This window comes from Sinohyriopsis cumingii, unplaced genomic scaffold (assembly GCF_028554795.1).
Source record: "Sinohyriopsis cumingii isolate HCF-2022 unplaced genomic scaffold, ASM2855479v2 utg002092l, whole genome shotgun sequence".
Taxonomy (NCBI): Eukaryota; Metazoa; Mollusca; class Bivalvia; order Unionida; family Unionidae; genus Sinohyriopsis; species Sinohyriopsis cumingii.
Genome location: NW_028316127.1, coordinates 175,866 through 197,737, shown reverse-complemented (window position 1 = coordinate 197,737; position 21,872 = coordinate 175,866). Strand labels below are relative to the sequence as shown.

Below are 21,872 nucleotides of genomic sequence, written 5' to 3'. Positions count from 1 at the left end.
AGTACATACAATCAACTGGATACATTTTAACTTGTTTTGAATTTCATTCAAATTGTACATTGGACAATTAAAAATACACAATCGTTAAAAAAACAAGGAGGCGTGATGATCCAAATTGTACATTGGACAGGTAAAAATACACAATCGTTTAAAAAAACAAGGAGGCGTGATGATCTTTACTTATCCATATGGCTTATCAGTCGTGCTGTCTCTGCCTATCAGAGACAATCGTGCAACATAGAACTACGAAGGCACAACACAAACTAAACAAAACAAACATGTTAAACATAATATTCAAGCTGCAAGTAGTGTTCCACGACATGATAATCCAAGATCATATTGTTTGAACTGAGAGGTATTTTTCCAGCCTTTTCAAAACATGGCATTGATCTTGTTGAGACATACAAAAAAACAACCAAGAATGCTATGATATCATCGTCTCATTAGAGATGCATCTGAATATTCTGTTATCAAATCGAACGAAGCACTAAACCATATTTGCGAACACATAATCCGTAATTTTGCTTTGTTGTTGTTATTGTGGGGTTTAAAGGCATTTTTCAGTACACGATAGGCTATATATGACGTCCTATATAACTAATGGGGAAAGAGCCGGGAAAACCTCGGAAAAATCACCGACCTACGGAAAGCTACTGGCAAGCTTTCTCACATATTCATATTGAGCAAGCCTGAAACTGGAACCCAGGTACTATAAATTTTCACATGTACTTAAAATATCATATGTTCACAAAATTAGGTGAAGAATAGAAGCGATGAAGACAAATCATAATGAATATCTGAGAATTTAACGAAAAATAGTAAAACAATTGCTGAAATAAGTGAATTTAATGCTACTGAACCAAAAGAAAGGAATTATGCATGTATTACAAGTGCAAATGAAACACAGAGTTCGTAAAAAGTACCCATTTATTGGTAATGCATACAACTTCATTTAAAAAGGAGGTATGTACATCTACAACTACTTGATCATTTCACATTTAATATCACTGCAAACCGTACACATGCCTAGTATTCATAACTTTTTAACGTGCGCCAGACCATTGATGGTATTTATTTAATTAATTGATTGACAAATTTCAAGGAAATCAGGAATTTATCGGAGAAAAATGGTTAGCTTAAGCAAATATTTTTGTCTGATTTTATAAAGCTTTCTACTTACATATGTTCAAAAACGATTAGTCGGATCGAATATGATTATTAAAAAAACACTCCGCAAGAATGACATTTGGAAAATTATTACTTCTCATGATTGAACATTGCTGTTCGCCTTCAATCATTGATAAAGAGAGGATTTAAATGTACAATATACAACAGGACTTTATTGGGAACATGGATCTAAACCAGCATATAATAGTAGATGAGAGTCTATTTTTATCACACGATCTGTTACATTATAGTACAGTTCTTTTGAGAGTGACACTTACATATGAGCTTAATGTTATAAATGCATATTGTGCAATGCATACAGTATTCTTGCACACGGATGAAAATCTCTAAATATGTTTTATGATCAAAGTTGACTTCAAAACACATGGAAAACATCGCCATTCAAGTTGTCCAGAAGGACTACAACAATTTGAAATCCCATGTGGTTGAGCGCAATGTCTCAAATACATTTATTTATTCATGTGGCATTGGTAAGTAATTCGAAATGGCCATATTAGCTAGGGTTGCGTTATTACACGTGCAGCTGCCTCTTTTTAAACATACTCTTTTATCTGGAAATATTCTGTACAGAATGTCAAAATGACTATGCAGCCGACCATAACTCAACAAGCGCGAATAAGCATCTAAAATGTACACAGATGTACTAAATATTAGTAATAGTCATTTGATGTACTCTCAGTTGTATTTTCTAAGTGACGAGGTAAACCTAACAAGCACACAGCGTTTGCGAATGCACAAGTGTACGCAGTGCATGAACAAGAAAGACTTCAACATATTGGCCTTTCCGCCGAGTTTACAACGACAGAGTCGAATAAATCAATTGTCGCCCTCCACCACCTCGGAGTAAATAATCAACTTCAAGTGGTGGAGCAACCACAAACGAGCAAAAATACAAAATTTCTCAAGGCGTTTCAACATATGCGACCCAAAGAACGACAGGTGCGGTTAATGAATCCAGGTTAATAATCCTGGTTTCCCACTTGCGGGGGACCATCGCCTGAGAGTGTGTGGCTCCGAAACCATTCGGGATATATGCTTGATTGACTATTTCATAGCTACTAAATCGAGATTAGTTAATTGACATTTGGTTTATTGCAAGTTGTACCGGGTAATTTAAGACCTCTGCTTGAGGCTATATATAGAATCGTCCAGGGTATTCGATGAGCTTTTCGTATGTTTGAGACCCTATGCGGCCTCCAGAAAAGTCGCCGATGCTTTACTAAACGCCTTCATAAAGTCATCCCGGCTGCATTTCCAATTGCTACTAATGCAGCCAAGTTTGGAACCACAGAAGCCTCAGTCACCAATAACGCTGCAACTGACTAAAGAAATGTAATGATTCTACCTTTTTTGTATTAGTTTCATAGCGGCCTGGACAACTGTGATGTCATTAATGCGATCTCGCACTCGTACATATTGCACTTGTAGTGTTGCAAGCTGCTTTGGGCCAAGGCCAACCACAAATTAATGATAAAACCCCATTTGTATTCATGCCTTTTTAGTTACAACATAAATAAATACGGAACTTCCATATCACAATTAATACCCCACTTCGACTACTTCCGCCCTCCAACAACAGTATATTAACAGATACACGTACATTTATACATCTGCATAGGAGCATGAGTAGGCAATACAACCACTGGTCACCTCAGTTGCACATGCATGAAGTGCATATTGATCATAGATTGTTTAGGTCTAGGTGTTCTAGCAAAAAGTAATAAATCGGGTACAAATGAATGAAGTCTTCTTGGAAAAACGATGTCAACGCTTTGGCAAGGCCCATGAACGACACCAACTTGCGATATACACGTACGATTTGGTTGCTTGTAAAATGTTCCAGTAAAATGCCTTTGAATGGCTCGTGATAAAAGTGTAATCGTAGAGAAACTTCAGATACTCCTAATTTTTCAAATTTCATTTGCGTAACTGTCTGCCCACTGCGCGCTCCATGTACCGCTTTGAATACACGCATTGATGCGCCTTTGAAACTTTGTTGAGCAACTATTTGCCTAGATACACGATAAGCGTTGACTTCATGAAATGAGCTAAAATTGGTTTTACATATTCGTTGGAGAAGGTATCCATGGTGGATAATGCAGTGAATTCCGTTTCGTCTTTGTAGAGACAATCCATGAGTGCGCCAGACAATGGTGGATTTGAGCGTGATAATGTTAGAATACCAAACTGACCTCTGCTTGGTATTCGCTCTTTAGGTTCGTCCCATCTATTAGTTTATATCTGAATCGGTTATATTTCAGTGCATACGAGGATTTAATAACACAACCATGACTCAGATATTCGTCGACAGATGGAACAAGATCACCATCACTGTCAGCATCCGCTGTCAATTGGCTTAACACTCCCTTATTCAAGGGAGCAACATTATTATCGCGGTCAGAATCCATTATTTGTATGGAGTGGTAAAATTAATCTTAAGCAGAAATGAATTTTATATTTAGCTACGAATGACATTACTTTCGTAAATATGAAATATTTGAAAAAACTTAGTCATGGTTCGTCCATATTAGTAATCATGCATCAGGCTGATTATTTACAGATGCTGTTACTTTACCCCTCCATCTGTATTAACCGAATATGATAGATACATACGATCGGGACTAGAGTGTCGTTAAGATATGTGATTTAGTTATATCAAATGCATTTAAAGTAACAAAAAATTCGACCATTTGATATTAAAATAATTATCAGTTTTATTCTTCATTGGTTAATAGGTTATGATCTAGAATTAGAGTATGTTTAATATTGTGCGAACTGTTTAATACCATTACCGGACGTTACTCAATTAGATATGGTATTGCGCATCCAAACAGGTTTTACAGCAAAGTGACAGTGTTTAACAGTAGTGCTGTTATTACCAACCTATACTTATGCGATCTTGTGATTTTTCAAGATCAATCTGGTAAATTACAAATGTCTAACGCGGAAATGTAATATAATGCTCTCTAATACAAAGGCTCTATAGCGAAGAAGCTTCCTGCACTCAGTGAACACGGGGACGTGGGAATCAGAGACTGATATGTATGTTACGCCTATGAAAACTTAAATTGAGGTTGCTAAGGCTGTGGGCAAACAATACTTGCATGCAAATCTAGCATACTTGACCCTGATGGAAGATCTATGTTTATCAAAACCAATAAAACAGTTTTAAAAATTTGAACATTTGTTGTTTATTATTTCTCCTTCATGGGTCAACAATTTGTGATATGATGTAAATGTAATTACAGCATTTGGTAGCCGGGTCATTATTACGTTGTCGAGGTCGCCTAATTAAATACTACATTATCATGATGATGATCATAGATGAATTAGCTTATATCGCATAATCATTGCTGTATCTCGCGAGTCCAATATTCTTCCTGAAATGTCATGGTTATCAAGAACTGATTCGACTATTTTTTCATCATTTGAATAACGCGCACTGTTGAACATAACCAAACTGCCATTCTAAAAAAATCCAAATATGGTAACAATCATCACCAGCAATGTTGTGATGAATAGGTTTTCCAATGATAGAAAAAAACTAGATGTCTCATGGACTTTTAATTATACTTTTAATTGATTAGGAAACGTAGCTGGTATGAATACTGCTGAAAAAGTTGGCTTTTGATCCATCAACACCGGCACATACATGTCCAATGCGGTATCAAAACAATAGTTGAATTGAGGCATTGTTTATATATTTTCGATTTTGTCAAATACCTAGGTGCTTGCCACTCAATTCTGCTCCCTATTGTTATTTATTTTTGAGAGGCTTCGTCAGTAGGTTTACCAGCCTCAACCGGTATTTTTTATGTAGATGGCAATGTAATCGAATTAGGTTCAGCCGTTTTTGATGACGCATTAGTCACTAATCTCTGTAGTAGATTTCAAATTAATTAAACCGCTCGCTATCCCAGATTTTTCAACCGATCCGCGATCACATGTTTTGAACTATCAACGACTCGCATTGTAATTTGTTTAGCAATTGGCGCAGCGCGCAATGACAAATCCGAGAGCACGTTTGATACCCATGGAATCAATGCACGATAAACATCACTAAGGCTAGTGTTGCAATATATCTGGAAAATGGGCTTTCACACGTTAATAACGCGCACACTGATATTATACGTGATCTTAAGATTATCATTAAATTAAATCGCATGCAGATCAATATTGTTCCGTGGTCAATATTTTACTACGAAGATGAACAATGTGCCGTCTTGATCAACGAGTGTAAAACGAATATGCGAGAAACGATTGTTCTGACATGGAATTTACACATGCAACTCAGGAGTAATTGATATTAAAAGAACTAGTTGCAGAGTTTGTGGAAACACAAATAGTATGCTATGTCCGTCTTTTCAGATCCGATTTCATAACTGCTCCTTATAGCATCATTGATACAGGTATTAAATGATTTGAATTGTTGATGTAATCCTGAAAATGTCAGGCGTGATATGATAGCCCATGTTTATAATTAGTTTATCATCTAAAATGGAGTCAGGCCAATCTAAAACGGATCTTATTGACGACCATTTAATATCAGCCGCAGATCGTTCTGAATTGATTGAAATGACTGAAATTAGCGTGGGGTCATGTTCTCTTATCTAAGTTGTAGGCTCCTTTTCGATCAAAAATTTAATTCGTCAACGAATTTCTTCGTTGCATGGATGGATTACAATAGCATTTAAGTTGGTGTCTTTGATGAAAACACAATTTTATTTTCGCACGATGACCACCAAACGGATGTGATGAATGCAATTTCGATTGTACCTGATTCACCAGCAACACCAGCTGTGGATAAAGTCACAATAAATGATGGCTGTAGTAATGAGATTGTAATCATTGAGGAAACGTTTGAGGTCTTCTACAACAACACGTTTCATCGCTGCATAGATTGCAGGTAAAGTCACTTCATAATTATCACCGGTATCGTAATATACGTCATCAACGTCTTCAGTAAGTATCATGCTATTTTGGTCCATGCTGTTCTAAGTGAACGATCCTTGAGAAATCGATGAGGCCTCATTAATGTCTCATAATGTGGCCTCAGCCTGTTGCATTGCTGACAGCGCGAACTGATCCCACATTTGGTTCCATTTGGTCCACAATGTCGTTGAGGTCACACAATCTACAAACACCTCTTCCTTCTGTTGTTTGTTGCTTTCACGACCCTATTAAATTCTTTGAGTTTTGGGTAGGATCGTACGGATGTTTAGAGTGTGCTTTTTGTTGCAAAATGTTGCTGTTAACTGTTCTCTTAAAGGTTCTATACATTCTTGCCATCTTTGTGGTTGTTCCTCATATGCACGGTGTCGTTCATTTTGAAATACACCTTGTTGTTGTTTCTCATATGCATGTTATCTTCTCAATTCTTGTTTATACTCGTTAAGGCATCATATATTTCCTCCATACATTTTCACCTTCCTAACTTTGTCCTTCTTTAAATACTTTTAACCTTTTTACAAAATGATTCCACCGCTCACCAACGCAATGCTCCTTTTTAGTAAATTCCCTTAGCACTATATTGGTCCATTTATTCTCCATGTATTCATCACGTGTCTCTGATGGTAATTTTGCCATGTTCTTATTCAAGTTGTCCGGACAGAAAAGAACGATATGCACAGGACTTGTGAAGATTATCTCAGGCATTGATTCCTTAAAGTAAGGAGGTGTTTGCAACTGTGACTTATACTCACGTGGCAAGTTTGGCATCCTGATAATTTCCTTTCTTTAAATCCTTGAGTACACTTTAATAGGCTTGGTCATCAGCTGAGGGCACAATCTCGTTTCAGTAATTGTAAAATGATATTTAATGGGTTTTTCCTGATCAAGCAGGACTAATCATTATTGCGTGAAATGAGTGTGGAAATATGTCGCTGAGATTTGGTGCATTTGTAAGTGCAGAGAACTCGAGGACAATGAATTTCCATTTGGTGATGCCATTGAATAATGCAATTACTGCATATAATACAAGCATACTGTCATGAACCTGCTACAGCATTTTGGATAATAGGCAGGAATGTGTGTGTTAAAAACTTTCGAGCCGCAGTTCTGATTAAGTTGACACTGTAAACACAAATGCCTCCTCAAGACTCTTCAAAATATAAAGAGTATATTTAATAAATATATTCAATACCAAGTTCTCAGTCTCTGCTAAGTAAAATTTACATAGTATTTCGCCTATCATTTAAAATAATAACTCACCATTCGAAAGTCCACAATCTGTTTCTAAGAGAGGCACCGTTTTATTGTTGTTGCTGGTATTAATACTTATCTGCATCCGAAATCTTGTCCTTCTCTTCTTACACTTCTTTCTTTCATCCAACTTATATTTCCTTCACCGCAGTTTCGCTGGCACCCTAAAACCTTCCTGTAGAAAAACAAGATAAGGGACATAACCTGTTTAACTCTACCATTGAAGGTAAACCACGTTACTATAATTGTTAATGAGTGGATTATATCCAAAATGTATTACAGTCCTGAGTTAATTGAGAGGTGAACCATTCGCTGTAAACTTTGCAAGCGCGGCAAAGGTCACCTATAGGTTGGTCAAACATGTCACGTAGCAAATTTACCTATCAGTGCCAAAACAAAACTGACCTATGTCCAGATACCGGATGCTCATCGTAGTGATCTCTTATTTCTTCCACATCATCTTGTACATGAACGACTAGGATGCAAACGACAACTGTCGTCTACACACATACAGGTGTGCGTTAACTGATCATTCTTTTTCAAGACGATACAAAGATTATGTGAGTGTCGCTGATGCACTCGAACGTATCTATGCCGCGTACATTTTACAAGGCGACGATAATTATGTGACGATACAGGGAAAGAATGTATCGGATATGCTACTGCGTTATTAAGAAAACATCATGTGAGCGTTCTTGTTTGCCATGCAAAATACATAGTAACCATGCTATGGTGGAATTATTTTATCTCACCCTTGAAGAGCGGCTATTCGGAAATCCGTTTGGCAAGTATTATTTTTTGACCTAATTGTAAATCGGTAGTACGACTTCCATTAATCATGACATCATTGAATAATACAACTACAAATGTAATCCGATTTAGCTGCAATTGTACAGAGCAACTATTAATCAAAATATAATTTTATAAGCACCACGGTTATATATAATAGTAAATAGTTTTGTTCGGTATTAACTATGTACCAGGACAATTATAAGGTCTTCTTCTGTTAGACCAAAACCAAGCAGAGCATTTGTGCAAGATAAATTGAAAGCCCTTCCAGCCGATGATGTATTACCACCATGAAACATTTTCTTACGTTAATGTATCAATGCACGAGTGCATCAATGAATCACAAGTTGATATGCAGACGCATAATGACCAAACAAATATGTCGTAATTCCATCGGGAAATATTCATTGTGTACTGTTAATCGGGGACTAACTCACCTAGTTACATAGACATACACTCATGCTAGTTTCCGAGACTAGATGATTTTAGCTGCCTGTGTGCATTTACATCATTTTCGAAGACATTCCACATACATATCATACTTTAGATCCTGCTGAAAAATAACGATGGGATGTCTTTTCGCCATTTTAATCCTCTTGCCAAGGCCTTTAGAACCACCAGTGAAACCGCTTTGCTGTCTAACTACAACTTAATCCATTTTAGGTCAACGTCAAACATATTCTTCGATTAGTTGCCTCTAGCATTCGCATTTGACTTTGCCAACAAACTCTATATTAGGAAAACTAAGCAACACATGTTTTTCAGACAATTGCTGCTGTCAAACTGGCTCCCAACCGTGCATGATGCGATTTCCAAATGCACATCAACGGTGGTTATATGCGTCAACAGCAGTTGATGCTGGTAATATGCATGTTGATACGATATTGGTAAAATGGTTTCATCTTGTCGTAATAAAACTCATTCATGAACAGCATTGACAAGTCATTTGCTGCTGAACCAAGAGAGAGAGAGAGAGAGAGTAGTTTTGCCCACTTGAGTTTTGCTGCTGACTATGAACGGATATAAGTCCACAATCAATTATCTTTCAGGATTTAAAGGACATATCAGCAATACGTTTTCATAGCTTATCTTGTTCACTGTCACAAACAAGGTCGACTCGAATCCGTTTTCGTAAATTCTCCATCGGTTTGCCAAATACGAAATTTGTCGAGAGTTTGAAGAAATCTTTGTCAGTGCTGTTGGTGGGGGCTGTGGGTAAATCCGCATTAATCTTTGCATACGCCGCCATCATAGCCCTTTTCCAAAAGAATCACTGAATTATATTTATATTCATATTCGCAGGTACAACAGTAGATTTCGTTCTTTCACCGCATTGTCGTCCTGACAACTGAAACAACCTTGGAAATATACGTCATGATTTATCAATAATTGCTCATTGATCAGGTGGCAACCAATCACCAGACACTAACTTTGCTTATAGCTTTAGCTGGTGATTAATGAGCGTGGCGATGTTCTTTATGGTATTTTAAATCAAATTCATTGAAATATCCGTGATCGTAGTTGCTGTTGTAATCGTGTATGTGAGTTTTGTCAACATCAGCGGGATCAGTCCACAATAAACCACCAATTGGTGATGGATGCATCATTGCTTGTTCATTGAGCTTTTTGTCGTAAAGATGCAAGATGTGACTGTTAGGGGCAGAGAGATCACTCTTTGTGTTGTTTGAAGTGTACCTCGATGCCTTGCCTTTGGTATTCCGTCACTAAGTGAGCGCCGGATAAGTATATGCATATCCATATCTGTCGACAAAATTCAACTCAATTTAACTTTTTATAGTAGTGCATTCCAAACCATATTAGGTGAGGTAAAATAGTACGATTACGCTAGATCGAGCTTCTACGTTTGCATAGGAGTCATGAAATGACTCTAACACATCAGAGACTATTACATTGGTGCGCATATACAGATCGAGATAGCCACCCATACTTTTGCGAATTAATTTGGACCAGACTTTGTTTGCTTACGTGCAGACGATGCTGGAAATACCCTCACAAAGCAAAACCCATTTAAATCATTACTGATTATAAGCATATCGCCGAGGGAATGGAACTGTTGCAGAATCTATTTTCATGCAACTCCGAGCGATTTAATAAATACATCAACGACACAACACTGGCGGCTCAGCTTGATAGCATTGTAACAAAACCCGCATTGGACTTGTTCATCAATTTGTGCTGCATGCTGTATGTTTATTATGTATTGATCGTTGAAGCTGAGCTTTCCATAGAAACATTGAGACAGTCCGCACAGACGAGATACTTTAACTGCATATTTGCTAGGTTCTGACATAATCTTACTCTGTGGTGTTTGACTGATTACACCTTAATAAAAGTTATGGCAATCAAGAAGTTATTGAGTGCTAGAGGTTTGCATGCAACGTCTCGTCTGTCTCTATATTTCTTACCCTGGTACTTATTGTGTCGGTTAAGCTACTTGAAAAATATTTTATCAAAACATACTGAATTGAGCCAAGAAATACATTATACACATAGATCTGCTCACGTTGACTATGTCGGGATGGGGTAGGCGGATGAAAGTTGTTATTTTACGTGAATGCATTAACATCGATACCCGGGTTCAGTGTTGCAAACGTCTAGAGTGTTGGCTAAGTAACCTGCAACAGAAATGGCATATTCCCAAAAACTGTATTCGTCCTGGTATTTCTGATATTTACACGCCTGATCTCGATGATCACCAGCCGGGTGTAACGTGGATAGTTTTGCCTGTTTAAAACACCGATCGTCACTGACTTTTACATTATCACCGACCGTGGCGGAACATTGGTGTTAATAAATAACTCGAACTTAAAAAAGGCTGGTATGGGGAAATATGCTCTTTAACTCTATCTTTCAAGAGGATCATTCATATCAACGATTGGTGAATTTGTCTAACGTATTGATAATCTTTACGATTTATTTGTTGATTTCATTGCGGTTGAAAATCGTAAATGGACCACCGTGAAACCACGATGATCGATTTTAAAATCATTCAAAAGCTACATAATCAAAACCACGCCGATAATAACATCCATAGCTCCGTAATATATATATATATATATATATATATATATATATATATATATATATATATATATATATATATATATATATATATATATATATATATATAGAAAAGACAGATGAGTGTGGACGCCATCGTTATATTAAAACGAAAACATCTTTCTCGTGTTGTTTGCTGCACCAACTACTACATTCGTTTGTTATATCAACCATTTTTATCGTCTTCATCATCATAATCATTGCAACATTCATTTGTACGCAACGTTAGCGCTCTTTTTTGTTTCTTGCACAATAGCAAATAATGACTTTTCGGGTATTTTACCAAACACAAATCTTAGCTGTTCCAAGATGATTCTTGAGTTACTTAATTTAGGAGCATGTTCCGGATATGAATTCGGAAAGTAATATAGTATCGTTTGGTCTTCTTTGACAGATGTGTAAGATGCTGTCAAATAAAACACCGATATAATATGTATGGTTTACGCTCCAAACATACTGCGGCTTGACATCTCCATAAATTATTTCAAAATATTATGCTCATCTATTTGTGAACTTATATATATATATATATATATATATATATATATATATATATATATATATATATATATATATATATATATATATATAACAAGATTATTTATATGAGATTATAAAAACGCTTGTGATTTTGAGCTGCTACAGAAGAATGTTTTGCAGTGACTTGACGTGTGCGGTCAGTGTCTATTAAGCGGATGGAATCTGTAATCCCAGATTTGAAGCAGGCATGAAAAATGACATACTATGAATAATTGATGTCGTCTCTGGTCAAATTAAATTACAAAGCATTATGTGTTTGCCCCTAATTGTAATTAGTTGCAAAAATGGATCATAAGACTAATTTTAGTTTCTTGTACAATCATCCTAAGCTTGAAGTTCCTCACTCATTATTTGAAAACAGTGTTATTCCGCAAGTATGGTTTGAAGATGACTCGCTAGCATTTCATGGAGACCAATTAATCCACTAGGAACTCGTAACAAATTAGTACAAGAACTCTAACAGCTATGATGAAGGCATGCATGTACATCTCTGTTATAATAAATTAATCTGAAATGTCATTCCATTACTTTTTTTATAAACCCATACATTATATTAAGCCGTGTAGTGGTAAGGAAAATTGTCCAAGGTTGTAATTTATATGTCTCAAATATTAATTAGTCCTTCCACCAACAAACACACTATTGGTTTTTCACGTTGATGTTATCAATTGGACCGTCTCTTGTATAATGGCAAAACATGTTCTATTCCGCTTTGACAATTATAGACACACCAGACTACTCCATATTTGGTTTAACGATTTTGTTTCCAAAAATTAAAGGCATAGAAATATAGGCTGTTTGCTTGATTTACTACATGTGTATACATGTACGCTGATCTGACTTTTCCCTCCCATAATACCCGATTGCATACCAAAACTACCACCAAGTGCCTATGGAGTGCCGGATTACCAAATATGCAGGGCAGGCACATCGACTTCGGATCAAAGTAATATGTTTTGGTCTTAAAAGAAACTTTCAATCAAGCTTTCTTAAATTGTTTCCAAACGATAGAAGAAGAAAAAGTAATCAAAGAAACGAAAACTTTACGCTAAAGACTGCTTAGAGAAAATACTATTTTAATGAAATGTACCCATTAACAACTTAAAGTACATAAGTCATAGAGAGGGACCCCAAGATTTTGACTGCCTATTGGCCTCGACAGGGTTTAATCTGGCACTGTGCTTATGTGAGAGAAAATTAGTTATATTCTTGTACTAGCGAGTGCATAAACCAGTATCGGGAAAAATCATAAGGATGTAGATGAGTACCAATAATACCAAATACTTACACATCTCAATAATCAAAATGCTACTGCTCCATTTTTGTTTAACTTTGCTGTGCATAACTGATGTGAATTATATGTGAATAATATTTATATTCTGGACTAAATTTATATTTTATATTTTATATTTTGTGGATTTGAATTTCTTGGATTATTCTGAAAGATCTTCTTGGATCAATGGACGCAGTGGGTGAGTGTGACACTCCATTTAATCATGTAACGTGTGAAAAAAAATAGAATGCATATTTGTCTTGGTCATCAACAATGTGCAAAGGGATGAAAAGCTGAACATGATATTCTAGTTTTCATGTGTATATGACGTTATAAATGGCAGAGATATCCTGATAGATGTATATATATACACTTAGTGCTCTTTTATGTTGTGTGTGATTGTTATTGCGAAAAAAGGAGTTGAAATTCGTACACGATCTGTGATTCGTACAGGTTCTGATTTAGTACTCATAATTACTATATATGACGATATGCCATATACATGTCAGAGATTTGCCATCTACAGTCAGATTCTAGATAAGATCTAAATTCACACTGGGGCATTCGGATCAAGATGTTGGAAACATGATGTGTGTGTATGTCAAATACATTAAGTATCGTTGTTAAATACTATATGTATTTGTGAGATGCTTTTGTGAACTGTTGTTCACGTTAACTCATTCCAGTGTAAATGTGTACTCAGTCCTAGTGCCAGTAGTTATATCCTTATATGTGTTATATATTTAGTTTTTTAGTGAGTAGATAGTGAGTAGATAGTGAGCAAATCACATATGTACGAATTCAAAATATTATGGTAGCGGATGCGTTAGCTTTGGTACCTTTACCATGTGTTAATTCTGAGTTAAGTTCTGAGTTAGACCAAATATCATTCATCATTCGAACAATGAGAACAATTTCAGTTAAGTGATGCACGAGAGGTAACAGAACATACAACTGTTACATATCTGTCCTAGCAGAAGAGGGCTCACATTCGTTAGTGCAAGTGCGTGCGATATATAACAGGTATTAACCTATTTATCAACTGTATACGGACTTCACTATAAACCGTTGAACATGAATGACAACCTAGAAATAGATGAGCGTTACAGTGGTGATGAAAGGTCCGGTTTAGAAGAAGACTTAATAGCAACTCAGACCGAAAAAAATATATACCTTCAAATTGATTCGAAATTTGGAACTCTGGACAGAGATGAATTTAAAAAGAAGATGTGTTTGGAATTGGATGTACAGAGTTTAAAAGATGTAAGACTATCACTTCACGACCTGGCTAAATTGGAAAATGTCAATTACCCTGTGACTCGTATAGTTGAGAGAACAGTAAGATGTGATAGTGCTCCTCTAGAGGAGAGATTAGCTGAGGATATATTTATTCTATACCATTTCTTAACAGGAGATAACAACTTATCTGAAGTGAAAAGCCTTGCGTCGAGACAGAAGCCGAGCACGGGTACGATTGATAACAGTACATGCGTGAGTCAAGCATCTAAAAGAAAAGGATCTAACAAACAGTCTCAGCGATCTGAACCAAAACCAGAACAGGTGATAACGTTATCAGATCACAATTCAGTATCTTCACTATCAAATGATAAAAATGACAGTTCAATAACAACAGAGAACTTATACAAGATAATAGACCTAAAACATTTTATACAAAGCAGTATTCAACAAATGAAAGATGACATTAGAAATGAATTGAAAACTGAGCTTGACAAGATACGTAAAGAACTGCTCAGTAGAGATGTTAACTCGACTAGGTTACAATCAGAATTAGGAAGATGCAAAGAGGAAGAGAAGAAGTTATCACAAGACAACCTGGCCTTGAGAATCTCACTCAAGGAGAAGAATAACCAGCTGGAAACTATAAATGCTCACCAGCTGTTTCTACACCAATTGCTCGGTGATAAAGTATATAACAAGGCTAAAGAAAATGTAACTTCAAAATGTGAGGCAGAAACTCAGACATTACTAGCTGATATAGTGCGTATGGGCAATCATTCAAATGAAACACAAACGGAAAAGAGGGCTACAGCGATAAATGCTCTGGACTCTGATTATATCAAACGGCGGAAGCATTTATCGGATCAAACGGAATATACGGCCAAGTCAACTGACTCAAGGGAAGGAGTGACGTTAACACTGTCCACCATACTCAATACCTCCAACGAAGAACATACATTAGTTAAAGATAACGGTGTACGTGATTATCACCAAGATCAGAAATACTCGGCACGAGTACACACAAGGAACAACGATAGGGAGAGAAGGTCACCATTAGCAAACAATCCGGGCACCTCATTGAAGGACACTGATAAAGTAAACAAACCGATTTTAGTTATCACAACCAACAGAAACTGCAGACCACATAAACGAATGAGGAACTCTTATGAACGTCGAGTTCTAATGTCAAGAATACCAGTTGATAGAACAAGAGAAGAGATGAGAACCTGTATTAAAAAACACGCTAAAATTAAAGGAGTAGAAGTAATTGACTCTCAAATATTAAAGCATTGGCGAGTAAAAGGAGGAAAGGACACTTTTACTGTTTTAATCACGGTAGATAAGTTAGACTTTGAGAAAGTTTTAGAGGAAGGTTTATGACCAAATTTTGTATGGGCAAGAGAATGGTATGAGGATTATGGTGATAAGGACACCCATCAGTACTGGCGTAAATAAATAAAGGAGCAGTAAGTAAAATACATATATTATGGTAAATTGCTATATAGTCTTTGCAATACTTGTGTTGAAAATCTTTTTTTCGTTAAGTCAACTAATGTCTAGTCATACATTTCGTTTGTTGACGTGGAACGTAAAAGGAGTCATGTACGGGTCGCCTTACTTGTATTCTTTGCTAAATGAGGTAGATGTTGCTGTACTTACTGAGCATTGGCTTCTCCCGGAGCAGCTCAGTTTCCTAGATAATATACATCCAGATTTTAAATCATTCGCACGCTCTGACAAAAGACTAGCAGTAAATTTCGAAGAAAGGCTAAGGCATACTGGGTTCGGGGGAATAGCAATCCTTTATAGGAAATCACTCCGCGTTAATCCCTTGTCGAGCGCTGGCAGTGACAGAGTTTTAGGGATAGAGGTAAAATGTAATGATAGACTTAAATATTTTATATTTCGGAGCACTTTTGCCATCAACTAATTTTCCTATTGCAAGTTACTCCGAAACAATAGAAGAACTAAAGGATCAGTTTGATATTTTCTGCAAAGAAGGCATTCCCGTACTTGCCGGAGACTTCAATGGTCAGCTAAGTTCACTGTTTAGCTCCAAAGCAAATTGTTTAACATCAAACGCTAGAGGCACTATTCTGGAAAAGTTTCTGAGCAATAGACATTTAATATCTGTCAATCCATTTGTGAAGGGCCAGATTTTACTTTTTTCTCAACTGATGGCAAATCAAAATCTTTGATAGACCATATACTATTGCAAAAAAGTAAATTCGATTTAGTGGTTAAGGCAGAAATAATAGATGATCATCCTTTGAACATTTCAGATCATCTTCCTGTAAAAATAGAGTTGGTCACACCTTTAGTACATAAGGCACCAATGGCTGACGAGCATATCATTCATTCCATAAATTGGAAGAAAGCCTCAGCAGAACAAATAAATAGATATAAGGAAGCAACACGCAATGAATTGTTAGCGCAAATGCATAAAGCAGAACTAGCGACGAACGTCGATATTGAAATTATTATTCAAGACACGGTAAAGATTTTACATGAAGCAGCTTCTAAGTTTCTTCCCATAAAGAGGTTTTGCCCATACGCTAACCCCTACTGGAAACTATTAAACGTAAAAAAGTTTCACACGGAAATGCGGCTGAAACGCAGGGTATGGATTTCTAATGGTAGGCCAAGAGGCTGGGAATATATATCATATGCGAACTATAAGAAAGCGAAGAAATTGTTTTCAAAAGAATTATTGAAAGCTAAAGAAATATACGATAGAGAACAATTTAATGAGCTTGAAAAGGCTGCAGAGCTCGATATTTCTACTTTCTATAAGTTTATACGGAATAAAAGAAATAAACGCGATTACATTCACGAAATCGAATCAAACGGAAAAATCGTACGCGATCACGACTCTGTTAGAGAGTTATGGGCAAATCGTTTTTCCAGTTTATCACTGCCTGACAATACTTATCTGTACGATGAAAATCATTACCAGATGGTCTTAGCAGAGGTCAGAAAACAAACTAAAGAAACCTATTCAAACTTTGATGAACTTGTTGATAAAATTCCCACTAGAGACGAAATCAGTAGTGCAATTAGCTCTGTCAATAAAGATAAGGCATGTGGCCACGACGGTACTGTTGCTGAGCATTTACTGTTTGCGGACCCTCCAAGCAGTGTACAATTACTTGAAATTATATTCACAAAAGTGTACGAGGCCGAGAAGTACCCGTGCCACTTTAAACAAGGTTTGGTTATACCAATATTCAAAGGAGGGGGAAAGAACAAATTAGATATGAATAATTACCGCGATATAACTATAATTCCAGTGCTTCAGAAAGTTCTAGAACAAATTATATATAGTAGACTACTTATATTTTCTAAGCAGATTTCTTTTCCAAATCCGTTGCAACATGGTTTTGGAAATAATTGCGGTAGTATCACTGCAGCGTTCTGTATCAAAGAATCTATATGCTACTATTTGGATAAAAATACTCCTGTCTATGCTACATTTCTTGATAATGCTAAAGCCTTCAACACAGTTTGGCATAACGGGTTATTCTACAAGTTGTACAGACTTGGCATCAAAGGGAAGACCTGGCGCATCATGAAAGATTCGTTTGAGAGAGTAACAAGCTCTGTTTTATATGCGGACAAGCTGTCCAAACGCTTCGATATTAGGCAGGGTGTAGGACAGGGCCGTATCTTGTCTGCCTGGTTCTTTCTTGTAATGATAGATGATTTGATCACGGAGTTAGATCACACTTTGCGAGGTCTAAATCTTGTTGATCTCCACCTGCCTTGTGTCTTATTTGCAGATGACACAACTGTAATGTCTAACTCGCATCATTCAATGCAACAGCTGCTTGATACAATTTCCGACTATGCGAAAAGGTGGAGATTAAGATATAATGCAGATAAAAGTTGCACCATCTTGTTTACTAACAAAAGAACGACTGGTATACCTTCCTTTATGCTCGACAAATCTCCAATTCCGGCAGTCAAAAGTAAGACGTATGCCGGCATACCTCTAAAATACAACTTAAAACCAAACGATGCGATAAAAGAAGCATGTGATAAAGGCAAACACTTGTTAAACTCTTTATATTTTATTGGTATCAAAGATGGAGGAATGAACCCTCTAACAAGTCTGAAGATTTGGAAAAGAATTATTCTACCCTCGGTCCTATATGGATGTGAACTATGGTCAGGTATCACAAACTCGAATATAGAAGAACTTGAGTTATGCCAGAGATATGCAGCGCGACGTATGCAAGCTTTCGATAAATATTCGCCTACGAAGGCAACGAGTAGTACCTTAGGACTCTGATCAATGGAAGCATACATAGATAGGATTAAATTTCTCTTTTTCAACCGATTGTGTAAGGGCGATTGGACTTTTATCTGGAAAAAGATTTTCATTATGCGCCTATGTCAATATCTGAACAACCCGCTAAAACAGACGGGATTTATACCTGATATTGACAAAATAACTAAGAAATATGGTATGGGAAGTGTTCTTTTAGACTATGCAGAAAGAGTACAAACTGAAGAAAAACTCATCTGGAATCGACATATTATTGATATTATCCAAATCCATGAAGAAACTACCTGGAGAGCAAATATGGAACTAAGGGATGATTTAATTCACTTCAGAAACATTCATTTGGACTTAAAACCAAGTAATATATGGTTTCTTGGGCGTAAATTTCCATCCATGTTATGGCCTCTCTCTGAAGTAATGAAACTATATATCATGCCTGTTGGTAAAGTTATGGTATGCAAACTCTGTGGAAAAGAGACTGACGACAGAGCGAAACATCTTATTTTAGGCTGCGAAATGCTGCTTGAGGAACGAAACGTTTTCTTTGAGAGAGTGATTGACTCTTTAGAAGTGAGAGACGGGGTTAACTTATTCAATCAAGAAGACGATATATTGTTGGAGACACTTCTTGGAAGCAGGGTTGACTGCATGTCGTCTATTGACGATGACGTATCAGATAGGCTCATGTTGGTGACCGCAAACAGCATAGGTTCATTCTACAATAAAATGTGTGCCCTACTATCAGCTAACATGCCCTAAAATGATATTAAAATTAAGTAGTAAATTAACATTAAATATAAACAATTAAAGGCCAAAGTCTTCTTGTCAAATCCGCAAATTTTGTTGTATGACAGCTGTTTGTGTGTGTGTTTATGTATTTGTTTATGTATTTGTTTATGTTTATTTCCAAGAGATTTCTATATGGTTTTCTGTATTTATATATCTCATTTTGTAAATGCATTAGTTGACGATGTATATATCATGCTTGCGTTCTCGTCTATGATGTGTCTCATAATCCTATGATATGTATAATATGTATCTTAGCAACCTGATATACTCTTTGTTGAAGAGGTAACTAAGTCATTTAGACAGTCAGTCATAGATAAATGCATGCACGCACGCATACGCGCAAACAAGTATATATATGCATAAATACATGCGTCATATGAAGTAAAAAAAACTACATATAGAATTACACTGTTATAAGTTTTTCATTTCATTTTCGTTACTATCTCGAACTTAATGTTAAGCACATAACACTATAGACGTATTAACTTTTCGAAATATTATCATCATCAAGCAACTGTTAAAAGATTAGTGCCTTGCTCCGCCAAATGACTGCAGATTTGCATAATTGCAGGCATTGAGATATTTCGTTTTGTCAATACGGTAGCTGACACAGTTTTACTTTTGTATTTTTGTCAATTTTCTGTTTTATTTTATGATCTTGTATTATCATGAGTTTGTTTATTCTGATGTAATCTCTTTTTAAAGAGGAAATAAAGTCAGTCAGTCAGTCAGTCAGTCATACATACATACATACATACATACATACATACATACATACATACATACATACATTGTCGTGGATTTGTGCATGTATATTGATCATCTATTCATACAATAATGTCATCCTTGACAGTTATACTGATATGGATCTGCTATTAAAACAGATAAACTAAATTCTCTTCTGAGTTTGCTCCCCAATACATACCTTACATGTAGGATATCTTTTTGTTCCGGTGAATCTATAAAGTAGCGCAGCCATGATCATTTCGTAATGGTTCAACAAATTTGTAAAATGTTTTGTTGTTGTTGCTGCTATCTTTGATGGTGTTTTTCATTTTTGTTTTAATATCTGCATTGCTTAATATGTAAGTATGCTGTTAGGCAGACATACGATCCTTTAGTAGTCTGATCAATGAAAGTTCCAATGATTGGATTATAATTGTAGTGGGCATTTAGGACGTCAGCATTTTAATTAATCAAACTGTAGGAATTGAATAGGATACTGATATCAGACAATTGAATTGTATACTATAGTATGTTTTTATCTATATCTAAAGACATTTTTATTTGCGAATCCATTTAGCCAGTTGGTTACATGCACCTGCCAAACATATCAATACAAAAGTACTCTATGAATCCGTTAAATCGTATCCTTATCAAGATGTGGCCATTATCCGAAGCAGCTGTATATAGTTAAACCTCAGAATGGAGATGATTTCCACAATAAAGTATGTATTTTGTGAAGAACATATTTATGGTTTTACAAGGGTAGACGGATTCTGCACAATTAACTTCAGAAAGTGTCCTGCAATATAATGAGCTTTTTTATTTTTAAAATGTGTCATCTGTATGGACTCAGCATTGGCATAATTAAGTTCATGCACATTTTGAATAATGAGAAAATTAAATTTTGTTTGCATTATATTACGTGTTTCTGTAAAGGTTAGAAAGAAGCAGAATCTTCGATCTCTACGGAATCACTTATGCAAAACTTATCACTTTATGTTCAATGCATCAATATTGTCTTTACTAAACGTAAACATGACAATAGTGAGCCTGAATGCATTGAGATCAGTAAGCGTTTGTATAAACTTTAATATCTATAATTACTGTTAATCTGTGAAGTATACCTCGAAATGTGTTTGGAAGTTAAGTGTCTATTCTGTAAGTCGAGTGAAGTGTGACTTTACGTTTGACATTTAAGGAAAGGCTCCACTTGCATGTGACTGTAGACTTAATCCATTCCTATGTCCCATGCATCACTGTAGTCAAATTCAAAGCTACAGAGTAAATCTATATCTGGAATGCAGACAGAAAGATGGCCTTGATCTTTCAATGCCGTATCAAGTTCGTTCTTTCCTCCCACTCGGGGAAAAACACGTGGTGTTGTCTATGAAACAACTACCACCTTATTTTTTTTTTGATAAATTGTCCTAGAAACTGTATGATGTTGTACTTAGCGCGAAAATCGTTCGCAGTGTGTTTTTATATAATGAAATAAAACCCTACATTCTAATAGTTTTAGAGAATGCATTGTTACGTAGATTTTATATATTTTGTTTTATCTTGTTTTATTTAAATTGTGAATGAAATTTGAAGGATTTATGTTCCTAAAGTTCTTCTGCAATTCTTTCAACATTTCAGTTTTATAATTTTATTTTAATAGGCACTATATATCAAATATTTTCAAATGTGATCTTAAAGCATATTAATACATTGTAGAGGGATATTAAGTTATCTTTATTAATCAACACTGCATGCTACCTT

At 35.9% G+C, this 21,872-nt stretch overlaps 1 protein-coding gene across 1 annotated transcript in view; it reads left to right on the top strand.

The window, feature by feature from the left end:
• LOC149771162 (transient receptor potential cation channel subfamily M member-like 2) overlaps positions 1–21,872 on the top strand; it is a 48,143-nt gene that overhangs the window by 14,475 nt on the left and 11,796 nt on the right. The gene's annotated exons all lie outside the window — the stretch shown is intronic.